General features: G+C 41.1%; 1 pseudogene; it reads right to left on the reverse strand.

The window, feature by feature from the left end:
- Window positions 1–5,150: 5,150 nt before the first annotated feature.
- LOC122672244 overlaps window positions 5,151–25,756 on the reverse strand; it is a 55,031-nt pseudogene continuing 34,425 nt past the window's right edge.

Here is a 25,756-nt window from a genome sequence, read left to right on the forward strand (position 1 = left end):
TCAAACTAAAGCGAATTGAAAGGAATAACAAAAACGCAGCCACACTTCATAATCACATAAAAAGAAATAAGAGAATAAAAGTGCATCCACATACCACAACCATATAAAAAAAATAAAAGAAATAGAGGGAGAAGAAGAAGAAGATAGAGAGAGATAGAGGAAAGGGAGAATGAGATTAAGGGTTTAGAGAATGAGATACCTTGATGTGCTTGAATACTTGAATAAACTCACCATGGCTTCCTCTTCTAAATCTCCATGTCTTGTCATCAACATAGGAACTTAGACTAGGAAGCTTTAAACTAAAACTATTACAACCATTAAACTAAACTTATGAAATCAAAACTAAGAACTTGAAATCAAAACTAAGAACTTAAGCCAAAAATACGAAAAGAAGAGAAAATTTCACTAAGTGAATGAAGTAAAAATTACACTAAAAAATTGAATTAAAATTGAACTAGAAACTAACTAAAAACTGAACTAAAAAACTACTCACTTACAACCCAAAGGGCAAGGGGTATTTATAGGGGGGAGAGAAGAGAAGGGAGAAGAGGGAAGTGTAGGAGAAATATTCCCTAAGAAAAGAGAATATTCTCTTCTCCTTCCTCTTTTACAATGCCTTGAATCCTAAGAAAAAAGAAAAAAATAGAAAGAAGAAGAAGAGAAAATTGTTTACATAGACCTTCTATTTCTAGAAAAGTAAACTTCCAATTCTAACAAGTGCTTCCTTTTCTTTGTAGATATCTTCTCCAAGCAATAAAATCAAAGCATCTTTGATTTTTCAACTTTCCATAGGTGAGAATGTCTTTCAAAATAAGTCTATCCCAAGTAGAATTCCAGAAGTGCCCTTGAGAAGTTGGAGGAGAGAGAGAGTAAGGGTGATGACTAGGATTCCTTCAAGAATAAATAAAATACCCATTCTGTCCTTCAGAAAATGTGGAGCATGGGGTGCTTATATAGGCCTCACCATTGTGTTCCTTACGAAAAATCACCCAAAATAGACCCAAATTTCGTCCAATTTGGAGTTCGGGAGCCCAAGATATCTCAAGTTGAAGTTGGACTGTCCAGAGCCCTCCAAATGGAATCTTTCTGGTACAAGAAATGTAACTTCTAATAATTCTGTTAAGGCCCCTGCAATCTGAACTTTCGCTTCACTTTGTCTCCAGCCGACTGTCAATAATTACAAATAAATCCCTATAGACCATTTTCGTGCTTCGTTACGGAAACGGCTGTAACTTCTTCGTTTCAACTCGGAATCATGTGCAGTTTGAACCGTTGCGAAGCTGACTCGATGGGCTACGCATCCAAGCCATTAATACCTCTAAACAGATTAAAAACATTTCCTTAGCATCATCTCCTCCATTTTCACAAGAATTCACCTAAAACCTGAAAAGCACAAGAAAACACCGAGTAACTCTGTCCAATGTGGTAAAATATATGTTTTATGCCCTAAGATTTCACACATAAATGTGCTCATCAATGATCCAATCGATTTCACCATCAGGGTTCCAGTCAGGCTGATTGTGGCTGCCCAAATAACCCTGGTAAATAGTGTTTAGGGTTTTGCAAATCTGAGAACTTGGGGTTCAGCCACAGGCAAGGCTGGAAATGGATGTATAACAGGGTTTTAGGGCTGCAACCACCTAGGGTTTAGTCTCTGCAGCCCTAGCTTGCAGTATGGGCTTCAATCCAACAGCCAGAAGGGGATCTGGGCAGTGCAACCATGCACAACCAGATTTTGGTCAAGGCAGCAGCATATGTGAATTTTCTTTTTCAATAAAAATCTCAGATTTACCATGCACAAGGTCTGCATGGCTGATCTGGACCAAAATTGGGCAAACCCTAGCTTGTTTGGGCTGCCCAAAGTTGCAAAACACAGCATGCAAAGGAAGGAGATCATGAACAACAGGTATATAGGGGATTTTTATACCTGAATGTGGCCGAGGGAGCTCGAATCAGTCCCTATGGGTGATGGCAGCAGCCTCCCACCTTCCTTCCTTCTTCCACCTTCTCCTTCTTCTTCTTTCTCTCCTTTCTTTCCTCTCCTCTCTTTCTCGGATTCAGATTTGCCAAGGGTTCTAAAATGAACCCAAGGCCTCTTATTTATAGCCAAAAGCCAACTAAGGCCTGTTTGGCAACAGTCCCCTCCTTTAAAAACTGATTTTTGGAACTGATTCTATCCAATTCAGGGCTCTCTAGTGGGGTCCACACTGAACCAAGGATATGAGGTGGTCCCTCAGAGTCCCCTCTATCAGTGGAGAGTATCCATGGTCAAGTTGGGTGGTCCCCAGAATTATAATAATTAAATATATGCAAAATCAGCCACTGGGCGATGTCTCTGGGCGTTGCTGCATCGCCCAGAGCCATCACCTAGAGATTTCCTATAACAGAATTCAAAGGAGAAAAGTACAGGGGTTTGACCCTAGGTTAGGGTATTGTCCCCACATGCCCACCATGGGTTTTTACATGATTTTTTAGAGATGGGTCCCACCACTTGAAGGAGGAGAGAGAGATTCCTGGGATCCAAGTCATACATCAGGCTGTGAGCTGTACAAGAGCAGGGGTCTGCTATCCATCTTCTCACAGGTGTATAGGAGGACATGCACTGAGTTTCCTCATTGATCCATATCACTGGAGCGATGATCCACAGTGAATCTGATTGCCTGATCAGAGGTTCCTGCACTTCAGTCAGATTCTAGCCAGTTAGAGGGCAGGGTTTGACAGCCTCTGCAGTAGAGAGTCTTATGTACGCTATGTTGTGTATGAGGCCGGACATTTGCCATGCAGTAGGTATTGTGAGTCGTTACTAGTTTAATGAGTGGAGGTGCCATTGTATAGAGGACTACAAAATAGAAATCTACAGCCGATCCCAATTTTTAAGAACAACTTGCATCATATGATGCGGCTAATAAGGTGTTTGGGTTAGAAAGTTCCAAACGTTTCTGGAGTAGTTCCTGATCTTGTCGAAGGCCCTATTCCCCTGTTATGTGACAACAGAGGGGCCATTGCACAAGTTACAGAGCCTAGGGCTCATCAGAGGAACAAACACGTGCAGTGGAAGTATCATCTCGTCAGAGAGATTATCCCGTAGAGCGACGTGAGTATCTCCAAAGTGGATACTATTGAAAATATGTCAGATGCCATGACAAAGGGTTTGTCCCTTGGAGTGTTTGAAAAATACATGGAGGGCATGGGTTTAAAATGTATGGGAAATTGGCTTTGATGTACAAGTAGGAGATTGTTGGATTTATGTGTCCATCAAACCCGGTTCAGTCTGGTTCAATCCAATTTTACTTTGTATTGAACCTTTATACATTTTGGTTTAATATTGTCACATGTGATATAAACTTTTTGAGCATTATGTGTCAGTAATTTTTACTTAAAATGGTAGTCACGACTAGGGTTTGGGCTGGGCACCCTTATCATATTGTCATCACATTGGGTATGCCTAGACATGTGATGTCAGGGTACGAATGCAAGTGCTCAAATGATCGATGTGTGTATTGGCGAAGAATCTACTTTGTCAATTCCCTTATGTATTACTGCCAGATGTAGGAAGGGATAGACATGTGTCACCGTACACCCTTTACCTCAGGGAACCCTGTCTCTGCAAAGTGTGATCGCATTCTTTGGTTTATCAATGACTGAGACTCAAGTGAGTCAAAGCCGGTGTTCTGGGAATGCATGAACACTTTTTGAGTGAAGGAGTTACTCAACATGATCACCACTGCCCAATTAGGGAACACCAAGATTGAAGTTGTCTGTGTATGGTCGGATCGGAATCTGGATCCAGTGACGTTTTGGACATGATTTTTGCAAAACCTATTTTACATAAAATAATAGATTATATGTAGTTATTTGAATAAAGTATTTATTGAGTTTTGCGGGACCTGATCAAATACATGGACACTCTTATATGGACATATGCTATGGAATGGGGTTTGACAGTACAAGTGTACATGCCCTAGATTCCATAATGATGGTGTTGATTAGTGGGGGGGGGGGGTTGTACATGATAATTTATTATCATATAGGAGTTTTTTAGAATTTGCTAAAATAATTGGTTCTTTATTTAATTAATGGATATGATGCTAATTGTAATTATTCATAAATTAAATAAAGTAATTAATTATATCATTCCTTATTAGATTCTGCTTCTTCCCCAATTAGAAGCACTTTGAGTTTAAACAGAACTGCCAAACAAGGAGCGAGAGATTCTGACTCTCACTGGGATTTTATTTTCCCATCTAGGGTTTTTTAAAACCTTAGCATTATATATAAGAAACCAAAAATGCAGAGGGGGGCACAAGTCTCCACGTTTTTGGCTGCCCCCCTCTTGGATGGTTTTTGGTCTCCCCTCTCTCTCTTGTGATCTCTTCTTCTTCTTGTTGTTGCTCTCTACTGTGTTTTGAGAGTTAGGGTTTTAGAAACCCAGATCTGTGCTTGAAGAACTGAAGAGCATCTTGGATTGGCTTGAAGAACCTTGGCTGCACCATTGGAGGTTCAGATTTGTTTACTTGGAATGCTCATTGGAGGAAGAACCATTGTCTATTGGAGGAGCAACACTTGAGGCTCACCTAGTTAGCAATTCTATGTTAATTCGTCGTGTTATTTAATTATTGATTATTCATGGGAAGTGAAATTAACTCGAATCGATTATTTTTCACTGCGCATTCGGGTGTGGGATGGATCCCCCTAGCTATGAGATGGAATAGGGATGATTGGACTAGGCATTGGTTTGTCATACCAAACCCTACTAGGGTTCCGGGTACCATGGACGACCATGGATAATCCTAAAATTGAAAATAGGGTGCCCAAGCCAGATTGGGGTGCCCAGGGTTCCCTAGGGACAACCCTGGAATTCCCTAAATCAGGGAACTCGAATTTATATTACTATTGGTTTATCATGGTGAACCATTATGATCCCATGGACCGTAGTTTCACCTACATTTCCATTATACACTCACATCTTAAAACCAACATGGCAACATCCTTCTTAGGCATGAAAAAGAGGGCACTCCACCAATCCATCAGCTTGCCTTTTTCATTCAACAAGTTTAGCAGGTTTTATGCAATAGGTAGGTTAATTAGGCAAAGAACATTAACGGCATGCTGGTGGTTTTAGTCAATATTATGTAATCAGTGATTTTCTTTTAATCACTTGGGACCTAATGGCAGCAACAGCCAACAAGTCATAAAGTCTGGTGCAAATGCTAGTAGATCCACAACAAGTGTTTACAGAGATGAAAACTCCATGACAAGTTGCCAAATACCTTGGTGCCTCCAATAGTAGCACTTGAATCACCAGTATCTTGTTCAAGCCTGTCTACCCTTAAAGACCCAGATCTCTCTGACGTAACATCAGAGGAACTCCAAGAAGATTCAAACTCTATAATAAAAATAGGTCTTGGTATGTGCTTCTGCTTCCTATCGAAGGACTGAAACGCAATGACCTGGATTCTTCCAACCTAAAATAAAAATCTAAATATTCAAATCAAGATATGGAAGATACTAAGTTACACCATTAAAGTCAAAGAATATTTTAAATTTTGATCCGGACCTTGAGTGTATCTTCACTGAAACATGAAAATATGAGTCCAATGAACCCAGTATCTAGAAGTTGATACATGGCCTGAGTTCGCACATCTGCAGAAGGTAGGCAGAGAGAATCTCCTTGTCAATGAAATAATAATGAATCCATTTTTTTCCTTAAAAAAAAATCATACTTAGTCCTCAAAAATGTTAGTCAGGGATATTAAGTGGTCTTCAGTTATTTTAGAGACTCGAGTTCTTTGCTAAAATATCCATTTATTACTCCCTCTGTCCCATTTGGTTAGTGTCCTAATCTAAGTACATCACTCTTTATTTTAAGTTTAGTAAATGTAAAAGGAGGTGCCAAAAATCACTTTATTCTAAAAAAAAAATTTATTTCAATTCATTAAATTGAAAGAACAATAAAAAATCAATAAGAGATCCCTTGCTTTTGCAGTCCTCCCTCCAATACCAGATCAAAGAATAACAAATGAAATATATTTCCTACCCTTCTTGCCCATTGTTAGATTGAATATATTCATTGCCTTACAGATTACTCTCAATGGAGAGTGTTAACAGAGAATACAGAATGTGAGATCCTTTTAGGATTTGTACAAGGTAAGTGGATGAGAATGGATACATAAAATATGGAAATAGAGATGTGGTGAATCACTAGGAGCCGAGTTGCCATTCCCGTAGGGAATCCATATCGCATGTAGATCTCTAAGGAGACATGCAATCTGGGTTTCCATTTTCAATAGGAAACGTGTTATCACATGTGCCAATCAAGAGAGAAAGACCAATATATCCTCAATACACCCCCTCAAGGTGGAGATTCTGGCACGCGAATCTTCAGCTTGTCGCGTAGGAACTGAAAACGTGCAGTACCAAGGGCCTTGGTAAACGTATCCGCTAGTTGATCCTTAGTGGAAATAAACTGAACCTACAGTCGCCATTGAGCAACACGATCTCGAACGAAGTGGAAATCAATTTCCACGTGTTTACTATGAGCATGAAAAATGGGGTTGGCAGAGAGGTCCGTGGCACTGATATTGTCATACTAAAGGATGGGCGGGCAAGACAATGGGAAGCCCAGCTCTTGAAACAAAGATTCCAGCCAAATTAGCTTAGCAGAGGCATCCACTAGGGCCTTGTATTCAGCTTCTGTGGAAGATCAGGCAACCGTGCGTTCCTTGTGGGAGGTCCAGGAGATGAGATTTGGACTAAGGAAAATTGCAAACCCACTGGTGGACTTGCGATCTAAGGCGCTGCCAGCCCAATCGACATCAGAGAAGGCCTGGAGGGAGCATGATGGAGAGCGCTCAAAAAGTAAGCCATGAGTACGGGTGCTCTTAAGGTAGCGAAGAATATGCTTGACGAGTTGCCAGTGGTCCACTGTAGGAGAGTGCATAAACTGGCAGGTCCGGTTGACAGCAAAGGAAACATCAAGGGTATCAGTGTAACATACTGTAGGGCCCCAACAATCGACCGGTACTCAGTGGGGTTTGGCAGAGGGGCACCCCCTGAATCAGATGCCTTAAAGGTCGTGGCCATAGGAGTGTGCACTGGTTTGCAATCGATCATGCCAGCCTAGTGCAGTAAATCTGAAACATATCTTGATTGAGATAGAATAATGCTTTTTGGAGTGAGGTAAAGCCTCAATGCCCAAGAAGAAATGAAGGACCCCAAGATCCTTGATGGAGAACTCACTAGATAACTAACGAAGAAGAGAAGACACCTCATGCGAGTCACTGCTGGTGACTAAGATATCATCAACATAAATGAGTATGTAGCAAATCCAACTACCATGGCACCAAATAAAGAGAGAGGTATCCGTTTTGGAACCCTGAAAACCGAGATGGATAAGAAACTCTGAAAGACAGTGGAACCATGCCCGAGGGGCCTATTTGAGACCATAACGATGGAGTTTGCAGACATAGTTGGGATGAGCCAGATGCATGAAGCCAGGCGGCTGAGACATATATACCTCCTGTAAACGACCATGGAAAAAGGCATTGTGCACATCCAATTGGCGAACAGACCAGCCTAGAGAGATAGCAATAGATAGGACACTGCGAATAGTGGTAGGCTTCACGATAGGGCTAAATGTCTCACCATAGTTAAGCACATGCTGTTGATGAAGGCCTTTGGCAACCATGCGGGCCTTGTAACATTCAAAGCTACCATCATCTTTTCGTTTAATGTGAAACACCCATTTGCACCCTATAAGATTCTGATGGGGAGATAGTGGAACCAATGACCAAGTGTCATTTCGAATCAAAGCATTAAACTCTTCAGATATAGCGGTGCACCATTCAACAAACTTGGAGGCCTACGAAAAACATGTAGGCTCAATAGACACATCAGTAGCATTAGTAATAGCCAAAGCATGAGGACTAGGCTGAAGATTCATGGGTCGGGTTTGTGCATAGATGTCATGGAGAGGGCGCAGGCGTAGTGGTGGGGATTGTGGAGACTCAGGGGAGTGGGGATGAGGTACAAGGGAGAGGGTTTGACCAAGGTATTGGGGAATAATTTGGTGCAGGAGAAGGGGGTGGTGTGGGCTGGTGTGGTAAGGGCATAGAAGAGGCAAAATGGGGTGCAACACGAAGGGGAGCAACAGCCCAAGGAGCCACTAAGGGTGAGGGTACGGGTGGTGGGGGACCCAAGATAGAGGTGGAGAATGGAAAGAAAAACTCATCAAAATGAACGTGGCGGGCAATGATAAAATGACTAGTGGTGGGTGTGACGACCCAAACCCGGGATAAGGGTATGAGTACAACCCTCGCAGGCGGTGATCTTATGATTGGTTTCTTAACTTAGCATGTGTCTAAAAGTTGGCTGAATTTTTTTTTTATTAGCATACAAGCATGCCACCTTTTCTAACTATGCGGAAGCTTATCAGGCAATATATCATCGAGTAAATATAAGTTTTCATCCAAATCTGGTGGCAATTTCAAGTAATCATTATATGTTCCTCCCACAAGCATAAGAGCTATCATAAAAGAAAATAAACAGTATCCAAGTCAAATTGTGCTACATCCAACCATTAAATCCAAATTAAATCAATAAAGTATCCTAACATTTATTATTCAAATCTTCAAGTCTATCAAGCATCATAATCGCCATCCTGTTGCTCCTAGTCACCTGTGCAGTCCGTGTACTGATATGTTCCGTAATCTGTGTCTGAAAAATAAAAGGGTGAGCTCGATAGCCTAGCGTGACAAAGCATAGATAATACATGCATTAATAGGCACAACTTATACATACAAACAATGCATGAACTATGGTAAAAACTAGACACATTAATGCAATTCTGTTTGGTTCTACTGCATGTACACATCTAGTAAAGGTGAGGAACACGACCGTTGATCTAACGGCTACCATTTCTTGCATTACCCAGTTGAACACTACCGGGAGTCATTTCTCTTTTACCCCAGCTGATCGGACTGGGTCTGGGATGAAGTACGCTCCCCTATGGGAAGTCTAGATCCGGTTCTGGTTCCATAGGACAGTGTGCTTCCCTGTGGGAGGTTTTGTCCTTGACTCTGTTCTAGTGTCCTCATCCAGCACCTAACCCCCTGCTGGAAAGGGGTGCAATCTGGGTACTAGGTCTGAATTCTAAATGTCTGATTCTAGGACCTTATGTCCAATTCTTTCTTATATTCTGAATGAGGTTCTATCACATGCTATCATGGTATTTCATCACATCATATAATTCTAAATTCATGATACATACATGGTATGTCACTCATATTAAAGCATAAAACAAAAATTCAATGCTTGTAAACATCATAAACAATCACAAAACATCTGAAATATAAGAGATAATGGTTCACTCACATAACATAGTATAAGAGGTAAATTAATCCATGTAAAATCCATGATTATCCTCACCTTGGTACTTGAATAGAATTACACTTTTACCAAGTCTTTAGTTTCTCTCCCGTACAATGTGCAATCCCTAGATATGCTGACCTATCACATCATATTAATCTTCTCAGATTCTGTCCCATTCTGCGCATAGTCACTTCCTAATGCCATAACTTTTAACACAGACATCCAATAGGTATAAAACTTATATACTATTAAACTAGACATAAAATACCACAATTCATACGGAGGACCCATCTCCAGAATAAGCCTCCAAGGCCCTTCAAATCCAAGCCCAAACTAAGGTACTGACAGAAAATTTTTCTATTAAACAGAATGACCTTTGTGCATTAAAAGTGCATTAATAAATCGTTAAAATTATAATGGCTCTCAGTTTTTTATACATTAAACTAAACTTATAAATACACAAATCATCAGAAGACATAAACCTAATTTAAGGTCTCTAAGTCTGCTCAAAAATTGAGCACAACTCGGGTTCAAAACTATAACAAAACCTGCACTCAGGATTAAGTACAGAGCATTAAAAATATAATTTTTCCATCTTCCAAATATCAATTCAATTGGGTATTTTTATGGGTGAAACTAGAATTATAGGGCCACGTTTCATCAGAAGGGGTCATCTTTAGATTTGGCCCATAGGTAACCCGAGAAATAGTCACAAGGACAGACAAGTGTGCTGGACAGAATTGTAGGTCAAACTACGGTCCATGGTATCAAGTCATGCTTCCCTAGGAAAACCAATTATAAACCAATTAGGATATTGCACGCCCTGGGTTAGCCCATGGTCGCCCATGGGTGCCCTATTTAAATTTTAGGGTTTCCCATGGTCACCCATGGGAACCCTAGTGCATCCCAATTAGGGTTTGGTTGTTAAATCAATGCCCTGCCCTACTATATTGTGTCCCATGCAATTATGGAACCCAAAACAGTTAAAGAAAATTCATCTCAAATCCATCACATGGAAAGAGGGATCCATCCCATACCCGAATGCACAGTGAAAATAAATCAATTTAGCTTTCTTTCGCATCCCATGAATAATCAATAATTAAATCAAGAGGAATTCATGAAGAATTGCTAACCTGGTGAGCCTCAAATGTTGCTCCTCCAATAGACAATGGTTCTTCCTCCAATGAGCGCTCCAAGTAAGAAAATCTGAACCTCCAATGGTACTACCAAGGTTCTTCAAGCCAATCCCAGATGCTCTCCAATTCTTCAACCATAGATTTGGGTTTCTCAAACCCTAACTCTCAATTGCAGTACAGAGAAACTAGAAGAAGAAGAAGAGAGATCACAAGAGGGAGAGAGAGAGAGACCAAAACGCAGGCTAGAGGGGGCCGGACAGAAAACGTGGACCAGTGCCCCCTCTGCATTTTCTTGCCCCCTTATATAATGATAGGGTTTAATTAAAAACCCTGATAGGATTAGGATTAATCCCTGTGAGAGTCTAACTCTCTCTCTCTTTGTTTGGCAGTTCTGTTTAAACTTAAAGTTCTTCAAAAAGGTGAAGAAGCAAAATCTAATAGGAAAAATTTTAATTAATTACTTTATTTAAATTTATGGATAATTATAATTAGCACCATATCCATTAATTAAATAAAGAACCAATTAATTTAGTAAATTCCAAATAACTCCCTATATGATAACAAATTATCATGTACAACCCCCTCTACTAATCAACACCATCATTATGGAATCTAGGGCATGTACACTTGTACTGCCAAACCCCAATCTATAGTACATGTCCATATAAGAGTGTCTGTGCATCTGATCGGGTCCTGTAAAACTCGAAAAAATACTTTATTCAAATAATCATATATAATCTATTATTTTATGTAAAATAGATTTTTGCAAAACCATTTCCAAAACGGCATTGGATCCAGATTCAAATCCGACCATACACAGACAGTCTCAATTTTGGTGTTCCCCAATTGGGCAGTGGTGATCATGTTGAATAACTCCTTCACTCACAAAGTGTTTGCGCATTCTAAGAACACCTGTTTTGACTCGCTTGAGTCTCAGTCATTGATGAACCAAAGAATTCCATCACACTTTGCAGTGACAGGGTTCCCTCAGGCAAAGGGTGTTGGTGACACATGTTAATCCCTTCCTACATCTGATAGTAATACATGATGGAATCGACAAAGTAGATTCTTCGCCAATACACACATCAAACATGTGAGTATTCACATTCGTACCCTAACATCATATGTCTAGGCAAACCCAATTCGACGATCATATGATAAGGGTGTCCAGCCCAAACCCTAGTCGTGACTACCATTTTAAGTAAAACTTACGGACACATAATGCACAAAAAGTTTAAATCGCATGTGATAATATTAAACTAAAATGTATTACAGTTCAATATAAAGTAAAACCGGATTGAACTGGACCGAACCTAGTTTGATGGACATACAAGTCCAACAATCTTCCACTTGTACATCAAAGCCAATTCCCCATACATTTTAAACCCATGCCCTCCATGTGTTTCTCAAACACTCCAGGAGACAAACCCTTTGTTATGGCATCAGACACATTTTCAGTTGTGTCCACTTTGGAGATACTCACGTCGCCTTGCTGGATAATCTCTCTGATGAGGTGATACTTCCGCTGCATGTGCTTGTTCCTTTGATGAGCCTTAGGCTCCTTAACTTGTGCAATGACCCCTATGTTGTCACATAACAGGGAAATAGGGCCCTTGACAAAGTTAGGGGCAACCTCCAAATCTGATAGGAATTTCCTCAGCCAAACACCTTCTTTTACTGCATCGCAAGCTGCAAAGTATTCTGCTGCGGTAGTGGAATCGGCTATTGACTTCTGTTTAGTACTCTGCCACATAATGGCACCTACACCCATTAGATATACCATTTTGTCAGTTTGGAAATCAGAGTCTATGTATCCCAAGACTGACAACTGATCAGATCCAAACACCAAGAAATATTCCATAGTCCTTCTCAGGTACTTAAGGATATTCTTGACAGCACTCCAATGCTCCCGTCCAGGGTTAGATTGGTAACGACTTACCATACCTATTGCATAGCAAATGTCAGGCCTCGTACACAACATAGCGTATATAAAACTCCCTACTGCTGAGGCATAAGAAATTCTCTTCATCTCTTCAATGTCTGTTTGAGACTGAGGACATTGAGATCTGGAAAGACTAACTCCATGTCAAAAAGGAACACTTTCCCGTTTGGAGTTCTCCATGCTAAATCTGGCCAGGACTTTATCTATATAGGTAGTGTTACACCCGCACCCCAAATATACCCCTATACCCGGGGTAATTTAGACCTTTACCTAGAGGGCAATGCCACGGTGGCACTAGCCAACACCTGTAACCTTAGACTTAAGATATTACTAAGAGTATCCCCTCGAAGACCTGGAGGTGTGGGCCAAAGCCCCGTAACTTTTCTTAAAGATTGGGCCCTGACAGCAACACCGGAGTCACGAACGGACTCACTCGTACTGAATCCACTCGAGGATCCGCCCATGCTGTTACTGCCCTTTTTGATAATTCTTCCTGTGGGACCCACATTCCCGTATCCCGGATACTATAATTGGACCTTTGGACCATATGGATCCCTACCCTTATCATTAAATGGTTAGTTGAACTATGAAAATTGGCCCACAAAGCATAACTTAAAGGAATAATGGGTTTTGTACACCCTAACCAAAAACCAACCAGATCTTAGAGGACAATTAAGTCCTATGGACTTAGGATACACCCCAAAACATGACCTAATGGACCTAATGGTTATGACTAAGGCCAAACAAGCCCTAAGACCTAATTAAAACCCATTTAAAGACCTAAGGGCCACTAAGTGTTTGGGGGTACCTAAACCAAAGATGACCTAAGACCCATTTAACCCTTAAAAAGGATAAGAGAATCCTTATTCTCTTATCTCTCCCCCTCCCAAGTAAACCGTGGAGGAGAAGAGACAAGAGAAGAAGGAGAAGGAGGAAAGAAGAAGAAGTGGAAGTAGGAGAGGAATAGGAGGGGAAGGGAAGAAGATGGGAGCTATGCCAAAATGGCTGGCTGCCCCACATCTCCTCCCCAAGCTGATCGGACCCAAAGGAGAAGAGAAAGAGGAGGAGGAGAGATGGAGAGGATGGTTGGAAGGAGAATCTCACCAAGGTAAGACTCCATGCTTGGAATCTCTCTCTCTCCATTTCCATTTTGTATTTTTGATGATTTCTTGAGCTTGGGCTAACCTAGGGTTCCATTTGGGACTCAAGGTGATGCTTGGCCCTATTTGGGAGCTCTAATGGAGCTAATCTAGACCTCTAAGTGCTGCATTTATAGCCATTATTGGTGAACCCTTGGTCCTAAGCCATGAAACCCAATCCTTGGACTAATTTGAGACCAAACCTTATTGGATCTTGGATCCTTGAGGTGAACCTAGGTTCTAGTGACCCTAGGAAGGCTTAGACACCTCTCCCTTATCCCTGAGAGCTTGGGGCACTTCAAGCTTCAAGCTGGAGCAATAGCCCTCTGAAATCTTGGAAGAGACTGTCAACGGACGCACGATCGGATCCACCAATCATGGTACCGTCCGTCAGTCCCCGCAGTATAAGCCCTGTGAAGTGACCTGGACTGATGAACGAATGGACTCAGGCCTGTTGCATCCGCCCAAGGCCATTTGCTCTCAGGAATGTCTTAGGGATTGAATGGATGCAGGGGCGGACCCGAGAAGCACATTCGTCTGTTGATCCGCTCCCTTTTTAGGTGTGTCTCAGAAGTCAAATGGATGCACGATCAGATCCAAGTATGATGTTTCGTCCGTAGGTCCGTTCACTCTGTTTTTACCTTTTGGCCTGACGTAGTCAGGGACGGACTCACCTCTGCTGAAACCGTCCGTGAGTCCGCTCATGCTGTCTTGGTTGAAATCTGATTTTAACCTTGGGGGTCTAACATGGGACCCTTTTATACATGCTTTAATGATTGTTTTTGTATTCCTAGGCTACCCATCTCGATGGATAGCGGGAAGCCCAGGTGAGATTCATGTCAACCACACACGGTGACACCCATGTTAGGTGAGTGGGTTCTAGGTGACTTTGTTGGGTTTGAATACATATATAATATGAAATCTTAAGCATGCTATTATATTTATAAGCATTGTGCGCATTGCATTGTTATTCAAATGTGAACTGTTATGAATGTGATAGTATGCTTACCATTGTATCGGGCTACGGTGCCAGCTATGCCGATATCGGAACCCTAATTTATTTAAATTATGAAAACTGCTATATGTCACCCTAAACTGTATGTATCGTGCCGTGTTGGTACCCGGGTACTAAATGGAATGGGACATTGATGCACCCGAAATACCTCTCGGGATGATAGGACTTGCATATAGTATATCTATGGCTAGGATGCTTATTCCCTTGTGCTACGACCCTTACCAATAGGGGTTTATGTGTTGGATAGTCTGAGCACCGGATGGTTGTGGAGGCGGGAGAGGCCAAGTCAGGGGTAGTGATGGCTATCGGGGTCTGCCACTGGATGGTCATTATGGCTTCTACCAGCATAGGTCCCCTCGAGATAATTGAGGTTTTACTAGGGCGATAGGATAAGTGACTCTCAGTGTCTCCCGAGTTATCACAGTAGCATATACTTGACTGATAGAATTGTGTGTTAGGTGGAAAATGAATCTAACATTAGTATGCATCATTCTAGTTGATATTGATTGTGTAGTGTATGTGCATTCCCCTTTGCTCCCTTACTAGCTAGTCTAGCTAACCCCATTGCGCAACTCCTTTTCAGTTGTTATGCAGGAGGTACTACTTTGATGAGCACCGTTGGATGCAAATCAAGTGGTGCTGGAGGCCGTGACTTGGATGTAGATATACACCCAAGATTGGTGCCCTTGAGGCAATTATTTATCATTTAATTTCTATCTTCATTCCATAATCATGTATAAACTATATGTTTATTTATAAGGAGAGTAATGATTGGTTACTTATATGGAAATTATAATATGTGTTATCGTTAGAGAACCGATGCTTTATAAGTTCACATGATTTAATTAAATTTTGCTTCTGCTAACTCTGTAATTGGAACGATTTATTCCTTTTGGTATGTTCCTTTCTGTTATCAATGTGTGATGATAGGGTGGATTGTGGCTCGGGACACTGTATCTGTGATCCTAGTAGGTGTTGAGATGACACGTGTTGTCCCAGTCATTCCCCTATGTGGTAAAATATCTTACATCGGGATGGGGGTGTGACAGGTAGCATGTGACAAGCCTAGCATCCTTTTCTAGCGATCTCTCACAAGTTTAATCCCAAGGATATAGCTAGCTTCACCAAGGTCTTTCATCGAATTGTGGATAACCACTGTTTTACAAATGAAAGAAAACCTACATCGTTATCAATCAGCAATATGTCATCTACGTATAAAACAAGAAAACATACTGCCCTCCCACTGATCTTCTTGTAAACACATGGTTCATCCATGTTTTGATCAAAACCAAACGATTTGATTGATTGATCAAACCTAATGTTCCAGCTCTTGGAAGCCTGCTTCAGTCCATAAATGGACCTTTGCAATTTGTACACTTTTCTTTCTTCCTCCAAGGAAGAGAACCCCTCTGGCTGTTCCATGTAGATTTCCTCTTGAAGAAACCCATTCAGAAATGTAGTTTACACATCTATTTGCCAGATCTTATAATCAAAGTCTGCAGCGATAGCCAATAAAATCCTGATGGATTTCATCATCGCCACTAGTGAAAAGGTTTCCTTATAGTCTATACCCTCTTTCTGGGTATAGCCCTTTGCCACCAGTCTCGCTTTGAATCTTTCGACCTTTCCATCTGCGCCCTTCTTCCTCTTGAAGATCCATTTGCATCCAATTGGCTTAACGCCAAGTGGTGGATCGACTAGAGTCCAGACCTTGTTGGAATGCATTGAATCAATTTCAGAGCGCATTACCTCCAGCCACCTAGTGGCATCAACATCCTTAAGAGTCTCAGAGTATGTCATCAGATCATCATTCGATTCAACCGATACCATGTGGAACTCTTCTTCTGTTTCCTCTTCGGTTAGAAGAGTAAGCAAGGTGGATGGTCTAATATTCCTCCCACTACGTCGAGGTTCTTCAGGTGTTGGTATTTCAGTGGGTATGCCAATTGGTCTCACTTCTAGAAGTGAAGTTTCTGAACTATCCAATAGCTCTTTAATGACTACTGGTTCGGACCTCTTAGTCAACATTTCTTCTTCCAGAAATGTGACGTGTTTACTTACAATGACCTTTTGGTCAACCAGATTATAGAAATAATAGCCTATCGTATCTTTGGGGTAGCCTAAGAAATAGAATCTTAAAGTCCTGGATTCCAACTTGTCTGTCTGTTGCTTTCGCACATGTACTATGCAACCCCATACCCTAAGGTGTTGAATACTGGGCTTATGCCCTTTCCACAACTCAAAGGGTGTCTTAGCTACAAACTTGGATGGAACCCTATTCAAGATATAAATCGTCGTTTCTAAAGTGTACCCCTAGAAAAAGAGGCAGCTCACTATAAGTGAGCATCGTCCGGACCATATCCAATAGGGTCCGATTGCGTCATTCGGATACACCATTTTGCTGTGGTGTGCCTGGATTAGTTAGTTGACTAACTATCCCTTGCGATATGAGATATTCTTTAAATTCATCTGATAGATACTCCCCTCCACGCTCTGATCATAAGGACTTGACGCGTTTATCAAGCTGTCTTTCGACCTCGGCTTGAAATTGTTTGAATTTATCAAAGGCTTACGATTTTCTACGCATCAAGTATATGTAACCATATCTAGACTAATCATCGGTGAATATTATAAAATACTCATACCCATACCTTACATGTATGTTTATGAGTCTACAAACGTCAGTGTGTATAAACTCTAACAGATCTGTGGCTCTAGTACCTTTATTGCTAAAGGGTTTCTTGGTCATTTTGCCCTGAAGGCATGACTCACAGGTGGGAAATGGTTCCACCCTTAGACACTCTAAGGGCCCATCCCTCATCAATCTACTGATTCGGTCTAAATTAATGTGACCTAATCTTAAATGCCACAGATATGTTGAGTTTACTGGAGCTGCTTTTCATTTCAAATCAACATTCGAAACAACATTCGTTCTAATAGGGCAATCTAGGAAGTACAAACCACTTTGCATATATTCAAATGCCACAATAGAGTTATTAAAATGAATAATTAATTTAGAATTAAAGGAGAAACTATACCCGTCCAAAACAAGTTTTGAAACTAAAATAATCTTCCTCTTAAAAGAGGGTACATAATAGCAATCCTTTAAAACTAAACAAGTAGAACTAAAATTTAAAGTAAAAGTCCCCACAGCCATTGCCATGGTCTCAGCTCTAGTGCCCATCCGAAGATGCACCTCATTTCTTTTCAGGTTCCTTGTCTCCTTGAACCCCTGCAAATCATTGTAAATGTGAACAGTAGAACCACTATCTACCAACCAAGAATTGGTTGATTCAAAAGACAAATTAGACTCATAAAGAACGTGAACATCACATGTACCTTCTTTAGCAACCTCTGTTTCATCCGGCTTCTTGTTTTTCAAAGTCGCCAGGTATGCATGACAGTTCCTTTTCCAATGACCCTCATTCTTGCAATAGAAGCACTTGCCTTTACTTTTATTGCCAGACTTCCAACCCTTGGGTTTTAGGGTCTTACCCTTACTTCCTTTTTTCTTCTTCTTCCCATTTGAAGAAAGCTTCACATCAGTTGCATTGACCTCAGCCTTATCCTTTTTAAAGGAAGCTTCCGCCTCTACCAATGTGTTAGCAAGCTCGGTGAGCTTCATCTCCTTATCTGACATCTTGTAGGACATCTTAAAGGGTGCATAGGCAGAAGTGAGTGACGCCAAGATCACATCGTTTTTCAAACAGATTGATTATTCTCATTACACGATTCATCAGTGGAGTCCCTTGGGACATCTTAGAGTTGTAGATTTGGCACCACATTAGAATGGGCGTGTGTCAACTGCCTATTGAACAATTCAGCAAGCTTATCCATTTTACCCCTAGCGGTGCGTATATCCTTGACCGAGTCTAGAATTGACTTTTCCAACGATCCTAGGATATAAAGTGATGCTTTGGAATCCCTCATGAAGAAATCCTGCATCTCTTCATTTGCCTCAAAATCATTTGGGTCGGGTTGAGGAGGAACTTGTTCATCTAGAACCGTGTATAGTCCTTCAGTAGTCAGGAGAAATTTAATGCTCCGGTACCAATCGACATAGTTTGTACCATTTAGTTTGTATTCGGTAATGAGTGTTAACAGGTTGGAATTAACGACAGCCATTGAATAATAATCTACACATGTACAAGTAAAAACACATGCATATTAACAACCGTTAAAAAAAAAATTGAGCACACACACATCAATGGTCTTTCATGATTTGGGTCTCTCTTATGACCCAAAAGATGAATTGGATATCTACAACCCTTGCATGCATAACTTACCCTGTCGGGAGTTATTATACACACTATGGTAGTGTGGACTAAGTTGTCCATCTCATGGGCTTCCAATGTTTTCGGCCACCTGGGTGTCATATCCAGATCCTGTCGGCTGACATACACCCAAGTCATGTATTTACCTATTGCATTAGTTAGGATCATGGAATCATGAAAGATGGCCCATTGTCGCAGTGCCCTCACACTATCCATACCCTAACGTATCTAGATAGAGGTAAATATAGATAATCATGTGATAGCGGTCCTGACAATATCCTGTCGGCTTATGCGGGGTCATATCACACAGTTTCTACATTTATCTTCAATAGGAGGCCATGAACATGTCTACTTACTTAGACTAGTCCATATCATATATGTATTATGATCAAAGAGGGATTAATCAACTCTCACATATCATGGATGAAATTAAACAACATAATTAATCAACATTAATTAAAAGTGATTATGGGATGGCGGTATTTTTATCAGAAGCAATTAAAGAACCCTTCCAATAAAAATAAAAACTAATAACTTGGGTGCATCAATCATGCCATGGATGCCACGCTTGGATCATCTCGTCCACTCGATCACATTCAAAGTAGGTGACTTGCATCTCCATAAGCTTTGAGCGTCACATGTGGATCACCATCAACATGCCTTGGGAGTCCTAGCTCCTTTAAAATTACAATGGAAACCTAGGAAAAATATTCTATACACTTTCATTTCCATAATAAAGAAACCCCGCATAGAGAAACCAACCCACCATTTGGCTGCCCATGGGGTGGAGTACATTTGTTTATCAAAAAGATAGGGGGAGAGAGAGAAGCATCACATCCACCCATAACCCCAATGCATCACATACGTTAAATTTCCATCTATTTTATTAGAATGCCATTCCCATAATCACATTATAACATAATTTCATGTATGGACATCATTAAAGCAAGTAAACCAAACCATGGATTTCTTCAATTATTGAACCACCACATCACATGTGATAACATGTATCCAAGCCCTTAAAAATTAAAATCATATTTTAATTGCAAGTGGGTGGAGAGAGGGATCTCTTCACCCATCTTCTTCCTCCAAAAAAAAAAAACAAAAAAAAAAATTCTGCTTTGAAAAACCCTTTTTTTTTATTTATTAAAAATTGGAGGGGAATCAAGGCCGGGTGCATGCAACCTGCATGGGCAAGCAGCGTGCACCCATGCGAGCAACCCACAGGCTACACACCCACGGGCAGCAGCCCACAAGCCGCCACCCACAGGCCTGCAGCCTGTGCGTTGGTTGTTGCCAGGGGTGTTCATGGGCAGCACACAGAGGGGCCATAGTCAGGCAGAGAGGGGGGGCGCGCGCAAAGGCGTGGCAGCGTGCATTTCGCCCCCATATGTTCATGATAAAAAATTTTAAAAAAAAAATAATAATCATCATCCCACTTGGATACCATGTTTTAACAATTGGAAAAAATAAATTAAACAATTCCATCATCACATGGGCAAATTGTTACATCTAACAACCTTATAACTACCCATGTGCACATGGGAAGGTTGTTACAACAACCATGTAATCACCCATGTGCAAATTCAATCAAGAATTTGAAACTTACATCCCACACGTGATAATTACATTAAACAATTAATTATTTGATATTCATGGGTGAGAAAGGTGGCTCTGATACCATACTATAGGTCAAACTACGATCTATGGGATCAAGTCATGCTTCCCTAGGGAAACCAATTATAAACCAATTAGGGTATTGCATGCCCTGGGTTAGCCCATGGTCGCCCATGGGAACCCTAGTACATCCCAATTAGCGTTTGGTTGTCAAACCAATGCCCTTCCCTACTGTTTTGTGTCGCATGCAATTATAGAACCCTAAACAGTTGGAGAAAATTCATCTCTAATCCATCACATGGAAACAGGGATCCATCCAATACCCGTATGAATGACGGAAATAAATCGATTCGGGTTTCTTTCGCATCCCATGAATAATCAATAATTAAATCAAGAGGAATTCATAAAGAATTGCTAACCTAGTAAGCGTCAAGTGTTGCTCCTCCAATAGATAATGGTTCTTCCTCCAATGAGCGCTCCAAGTAAACAAATCTAAACCACCAATGGTGCTACCAAGAATCTTCAAGCCAATTCCAGATGCTCTCCAATTCTTCATCCACCGATCTGGGTTTCTCAAACCCTAACTCTCAATTGCAATACAGAGAAACTAGAAGAAGAAGAAGAGAGATCACAAGAGGGAGAGAGAGAGAGAGACCAAAACGCAGGCTAGAGGGGGCCGGACAGAAAATGTGGAGCAGTGCCCCCTCTACGTTTTTTGGTCCCCTTATATAATGATTGGGTTTAATTAAAAACCCAGATAGGATTAAGATTAATCCTTGTGAGAGTCTAACTCTCTCTCTCTCTTTGTTTGGTAGTTCTGTTTAAACTTAAAGTGCTTCAAAAAGGTGAAGAAGTAGAATCTAATAGGGAAAGTTTTAATTAGTTACTTTATTTAAATCTATGGATAATTATAATTAGCACCATATCCATTAATTAAATAAAGAACCAATTAATTTAGTAAATTCTAAATAACTCCCTACATGATAACAAATTATCATGTACAACCCCCCCCACTAATCAACACCATCATTGTGGAATCTAGGGCATGTACACTTGTACTGCCAAACCCCAATCCATAGTATATGTCCATATAAAAGTGTCTGTGCATCTAATCGGGTCCTACAAAACTCGATAAAACACTTTGTTCAAATAATCATATATAATCTATTATTTTATGTAAAATAGATTTTTGCAAAACCATTTCCAATACGGCACTGGATCCAGATTCCGATCCGACCATACACAGACAGTCTCAATCTTGGTGTTCCCCAATCGGGCAGTGGTGACCATGTTGAGTAACTCCTTCACTCACAAAGTGTTCTCACATTCCCAGAACACCGGCTTTGACTCGCTTGAGTCTCAGTCATTGACAAACCAAAGAATGCCATCACACTTTGCAGTGACAGGGTTCCCTCAGGCAAAGGGTGTTGGTGAAGCATGTCTATCCCTTCCTACATCTGGTAGTAATACATGAGGGAATAGACAAAGTAGATTCTTTGCCAATACACACATCAAACATGTGAGTACTCGCATTCGTACCCTGACATCACATGTCTAGGCATACCCAATGCGACGACCATGTGATAAGGATGCCCAGCCCAAACCCTAGTCATGATTATAATTTTACGTAAAACTTACAGACACATAATGCTCAAAAAGTTTATATCGCTTGTGATAATATTAAACTAAATTGTATAAAAGTTCAATTCAAAGTAAAACCGGGTTGAACCGGACCGAACCGGGTTTGATGGACATACAAGTCCAACAAGAATTACATTAACTTCAATGTAATACCCAAAGTACATACACCTCCAGAATGGATTAGGGTCTTAAAATACATGCATAGGAAGGTCTATCAGTCTATTTTGTAACCATATAAATTTAAAATCTTAATCCTAAGCCGTCTAAAAACCTTGATTTTTACAAAAATGGTGCACAGAAAAATCTGTGCTGAAAATATCAAGAGTCATAGTCTCCTAAAGATTATCATACTTTCTAAAGACGCAATATAAGGTCTTAGGATACGATCTTAGAAAATTAATCTAGGTCTATTATCTCTTACCCTAGGTAAAAATTAAATTAAGTTTAGAAGAACTTACTCTTTGTTTGTGCAGCCCCAAATTTACTTGAACACTCTAAGCTTTCACTTCTTCTATCTTTCTTCTCTTTCTCTTCTTCTTCTTTTCCTTTCTTTCCTTACTTCCACGATCTAGGTTTGGGGTTTCCTTGGAGTCCACCCTTATATTTCTATCTCCTATTAAATGGCTACTCCTTTTGTTAAATCCGTGCCCAAAACCCAGATTAAAACCCGATCTGACCACTGGTCTGATTTGAATCTTTTGTGTAGAACCAGGAGTGGAGTACACTCGTGAACTGTGGGTCATAATACTCAAGCCATCACATAAGATTGTTGACCACGAAACAGGGTAAGTCCTCGAGGAAAGATCCACCTTCAGAGACAGGGGGAAAATCATCCACGAAAGCATATTCTTGGAATTCCCTTATAATGGGGATCCGCGGGGCCCGCACCTGAATCACCCTTATCCACTTAGCGATGACTGGGAGTAAGTCACTATCTGAATAATTCATGCCTATGCATGACCATTAATAAGCATAAGAACTAGAATGGGCTTTGGCTTAGGAGCTTCGCCTCTTTCTATTTGTAACTAGAACTTAGGACATGGGTCCAAGTGGATCCAATGGCCCAATGACTTAAACTAGACCTTGGGCTTATACCTAACCAAACAAGCTCCTAAGAAAATGGACCTAAGGACTTGAGACTAACCAAACAAGACCTAATGCCTAGATGGGTTATTAAAGACCCAAAACTACTATTCACCTCACATTACAATCCTAAATCGTGGAGAGGAGAGGAGAAAAAGAAAAAAGAAGAGGAGAAGAAGAAAGAAGAAGAAGAAAGAAGAAGAAGAAAGAAGAAGAGGAAGAAGGAAGGAGAAGGGAGAATTATGGTGGAGCACAAGCTATCATCATCAACCCTTGGTGAGTCTCTTTCTCTCTCTCTCTCTCTCTCTCTCTCTCTCTCTCTCCATCTCTCTTTCCCTAATTCTATTACCTAAGGTTTGAATCGGTTGAGCAAATCTTGAGTGCTCCATCTACTCAATTGGAAGGCTATTAATGGTTGACCTTGTGTCTCGTGGGGGTACCTAACCTCACATTGAGCCTCTCTCCCTCTACATCTATTCCTATTAACTAGGGTTTTGGGAATGAACTACCATTGATGGATCATTACTTACCTAAGTAAGGAAGCCATGAATGGATAGTATCATTCTTAAGTAATGAGAGCCAATGAACCCTTATGATTTCTATTTCACCTTAAACCCTTCCCCATTGATAGGCCCTAAGTGGGGTTTTACCTCCATTTATGGGTTTCACCAACCATTTATGGAAAACCCTAGGTGTGAGGTCGAAATCGATGAGTTTTCTTAACAAGGAAAACCCATCTAAGCGTTGGATTCATGAACCCATGTGGGGGATGGCACCTTTAATGGAGTGGAACTCATAGCCAAGAACCCCTAAATAACCCTAAGAATACCCCATTTTACCCCAAGGTAAAACCATTCTCAGAATGGCATGAACAGCAAGACTGGCACATGGACAGGCACATGCAAGTGCCTGTCCCTGAGAAACTAGATCTTTCAGTGGGAAGTCCAAGAGGGACAGGCACATGGACAGGCACATGCAAGTGCCAGTCCCTGAGAAACTAGATCTGCCGGTCCCTGAGGGACAGACACATGGACAGGCACATGCAAGTGCCAGTCCCTGAGAACCTAGATCTACCGGTGGGAAGTCCGAGAGGGACAAACACATGGACAGGCACATGGATAGGCACATGATATAGCCTTACTGTATGTGCCGGTCCCCTATTTCAACCTTGTTTGATACCTTATGGGGCCCAACTCTTCTAGCCCTAAGGCACTAATCTCTCCCTACGTTGTACACCCTCTTTAGGTTGACTGACCTGGCTCGGAGGCGTATTAGTACGTGGGACAGTGTACTTGGCATCGAATGTCGATTTGAAGAACTCCGTACTGACGATTGACTGAGAATCAAGGTGAGTGAGTTAAGCAAACGTCTTAATTTATAAAATGTTTGTGTGTCGTGTCTTACGAATGCCATTCATGCATGTGTGTTATAATATATAATTATTGGTAAGATATAGGACGATAAGATATAGGACGATATAAATGTTTAGATGTTGATAGGACTTTACATTCTTGTCTTGCGATATTATTTATTTTATTGCACTATGGTGCGAATGGTATTGGATTTAGTTATGGGACTCGGGTGCCGGTTGGTGCTGGACCTGGGGATTCCATAATATGGACTCACTCATGGCATGTAGATCTAGGGCTTCGGAAGCGGGATCCAAGTGCTGGTGGGTGCTGGGCTTGAGATTGCCATACTTGAAATTGCATTAGAGTTGTCCATTACATTAAGTGGAAACGGGATGGTGACCAACCGACTACCTTCGGTATTCACATCTCGTACTTGTATACGTACGTATGGGCTCGAGGGGCGAGAGGATAGCCGGCCGACCGTATTTTGGTATCTATGGACTCGGCCTCTGGCCTATGCACATGCGTACCTCACTCATATAATAGGTGAATGCTAGCTAGGATAAATGTTTACCTAGTACTATGACCCTTACCGACAGGGGGTTAGGTGTCGATCAAATCTGTGGGTTCCGACCGTTATTCGGGTATGCCCACCCGGGAAGTTCGGGCACCGATCGTATTTTGGGCCGAACGCCAGGATGGGATTTGACTTGGGGGTTTACGTATATCTCTTGGTGGAGACCGGTACGGCAGGCTTCCAGTGCAACTCAGGTTTGTCATCACCGGTATACCATCCGTTTATGGTATCGATGTCGGGGATGCTACCTAAGGTGTTGCTATAGTACTATATCTGACTTAGTTGTGTGTTAGGTGGATAACAATAAAACTATACATCATCATTCATTCATATAGCATGATTGTAAATTGTATGTGATGTACGGTCTACCTTGGTGGTATGGGACACCTTGGTATCCGTCCATCATGTATGGTTTGCAGTCAACCCCATTCATTATTATTATTGTGTATGTTTGTGTAGCTTAGCCACTCATTGGGCTCAGTTGGAGCTCACTCCTCAAGGAAACATATTTTTAGTTGATGCAGGTACATTCGAGCAGGATGGCGTAGAGTTCAAGATTCCTGAAGAAGGTCATGAAGAGTGGTGGACTCCGGAGTATGAGAATCATGGAC

The sequence above is a fragment of the Telopea speciosissima genome, chromosome 8 (assembly GCF_018873765.1).
Source record: "Telopea speciosissima isolate NSW1024214 ecotype Mountain lineage chromosome 8, Tspe_v1, whole genome shotgun sequence".
Classification (NCBI taxonomy): domain Eukaryota; kingdom Viridiplantae; phylum Streptophyta; class Magnoliopsida; order Proteales; family Proteaceae; genus Telopea; species Telopea speciosissima.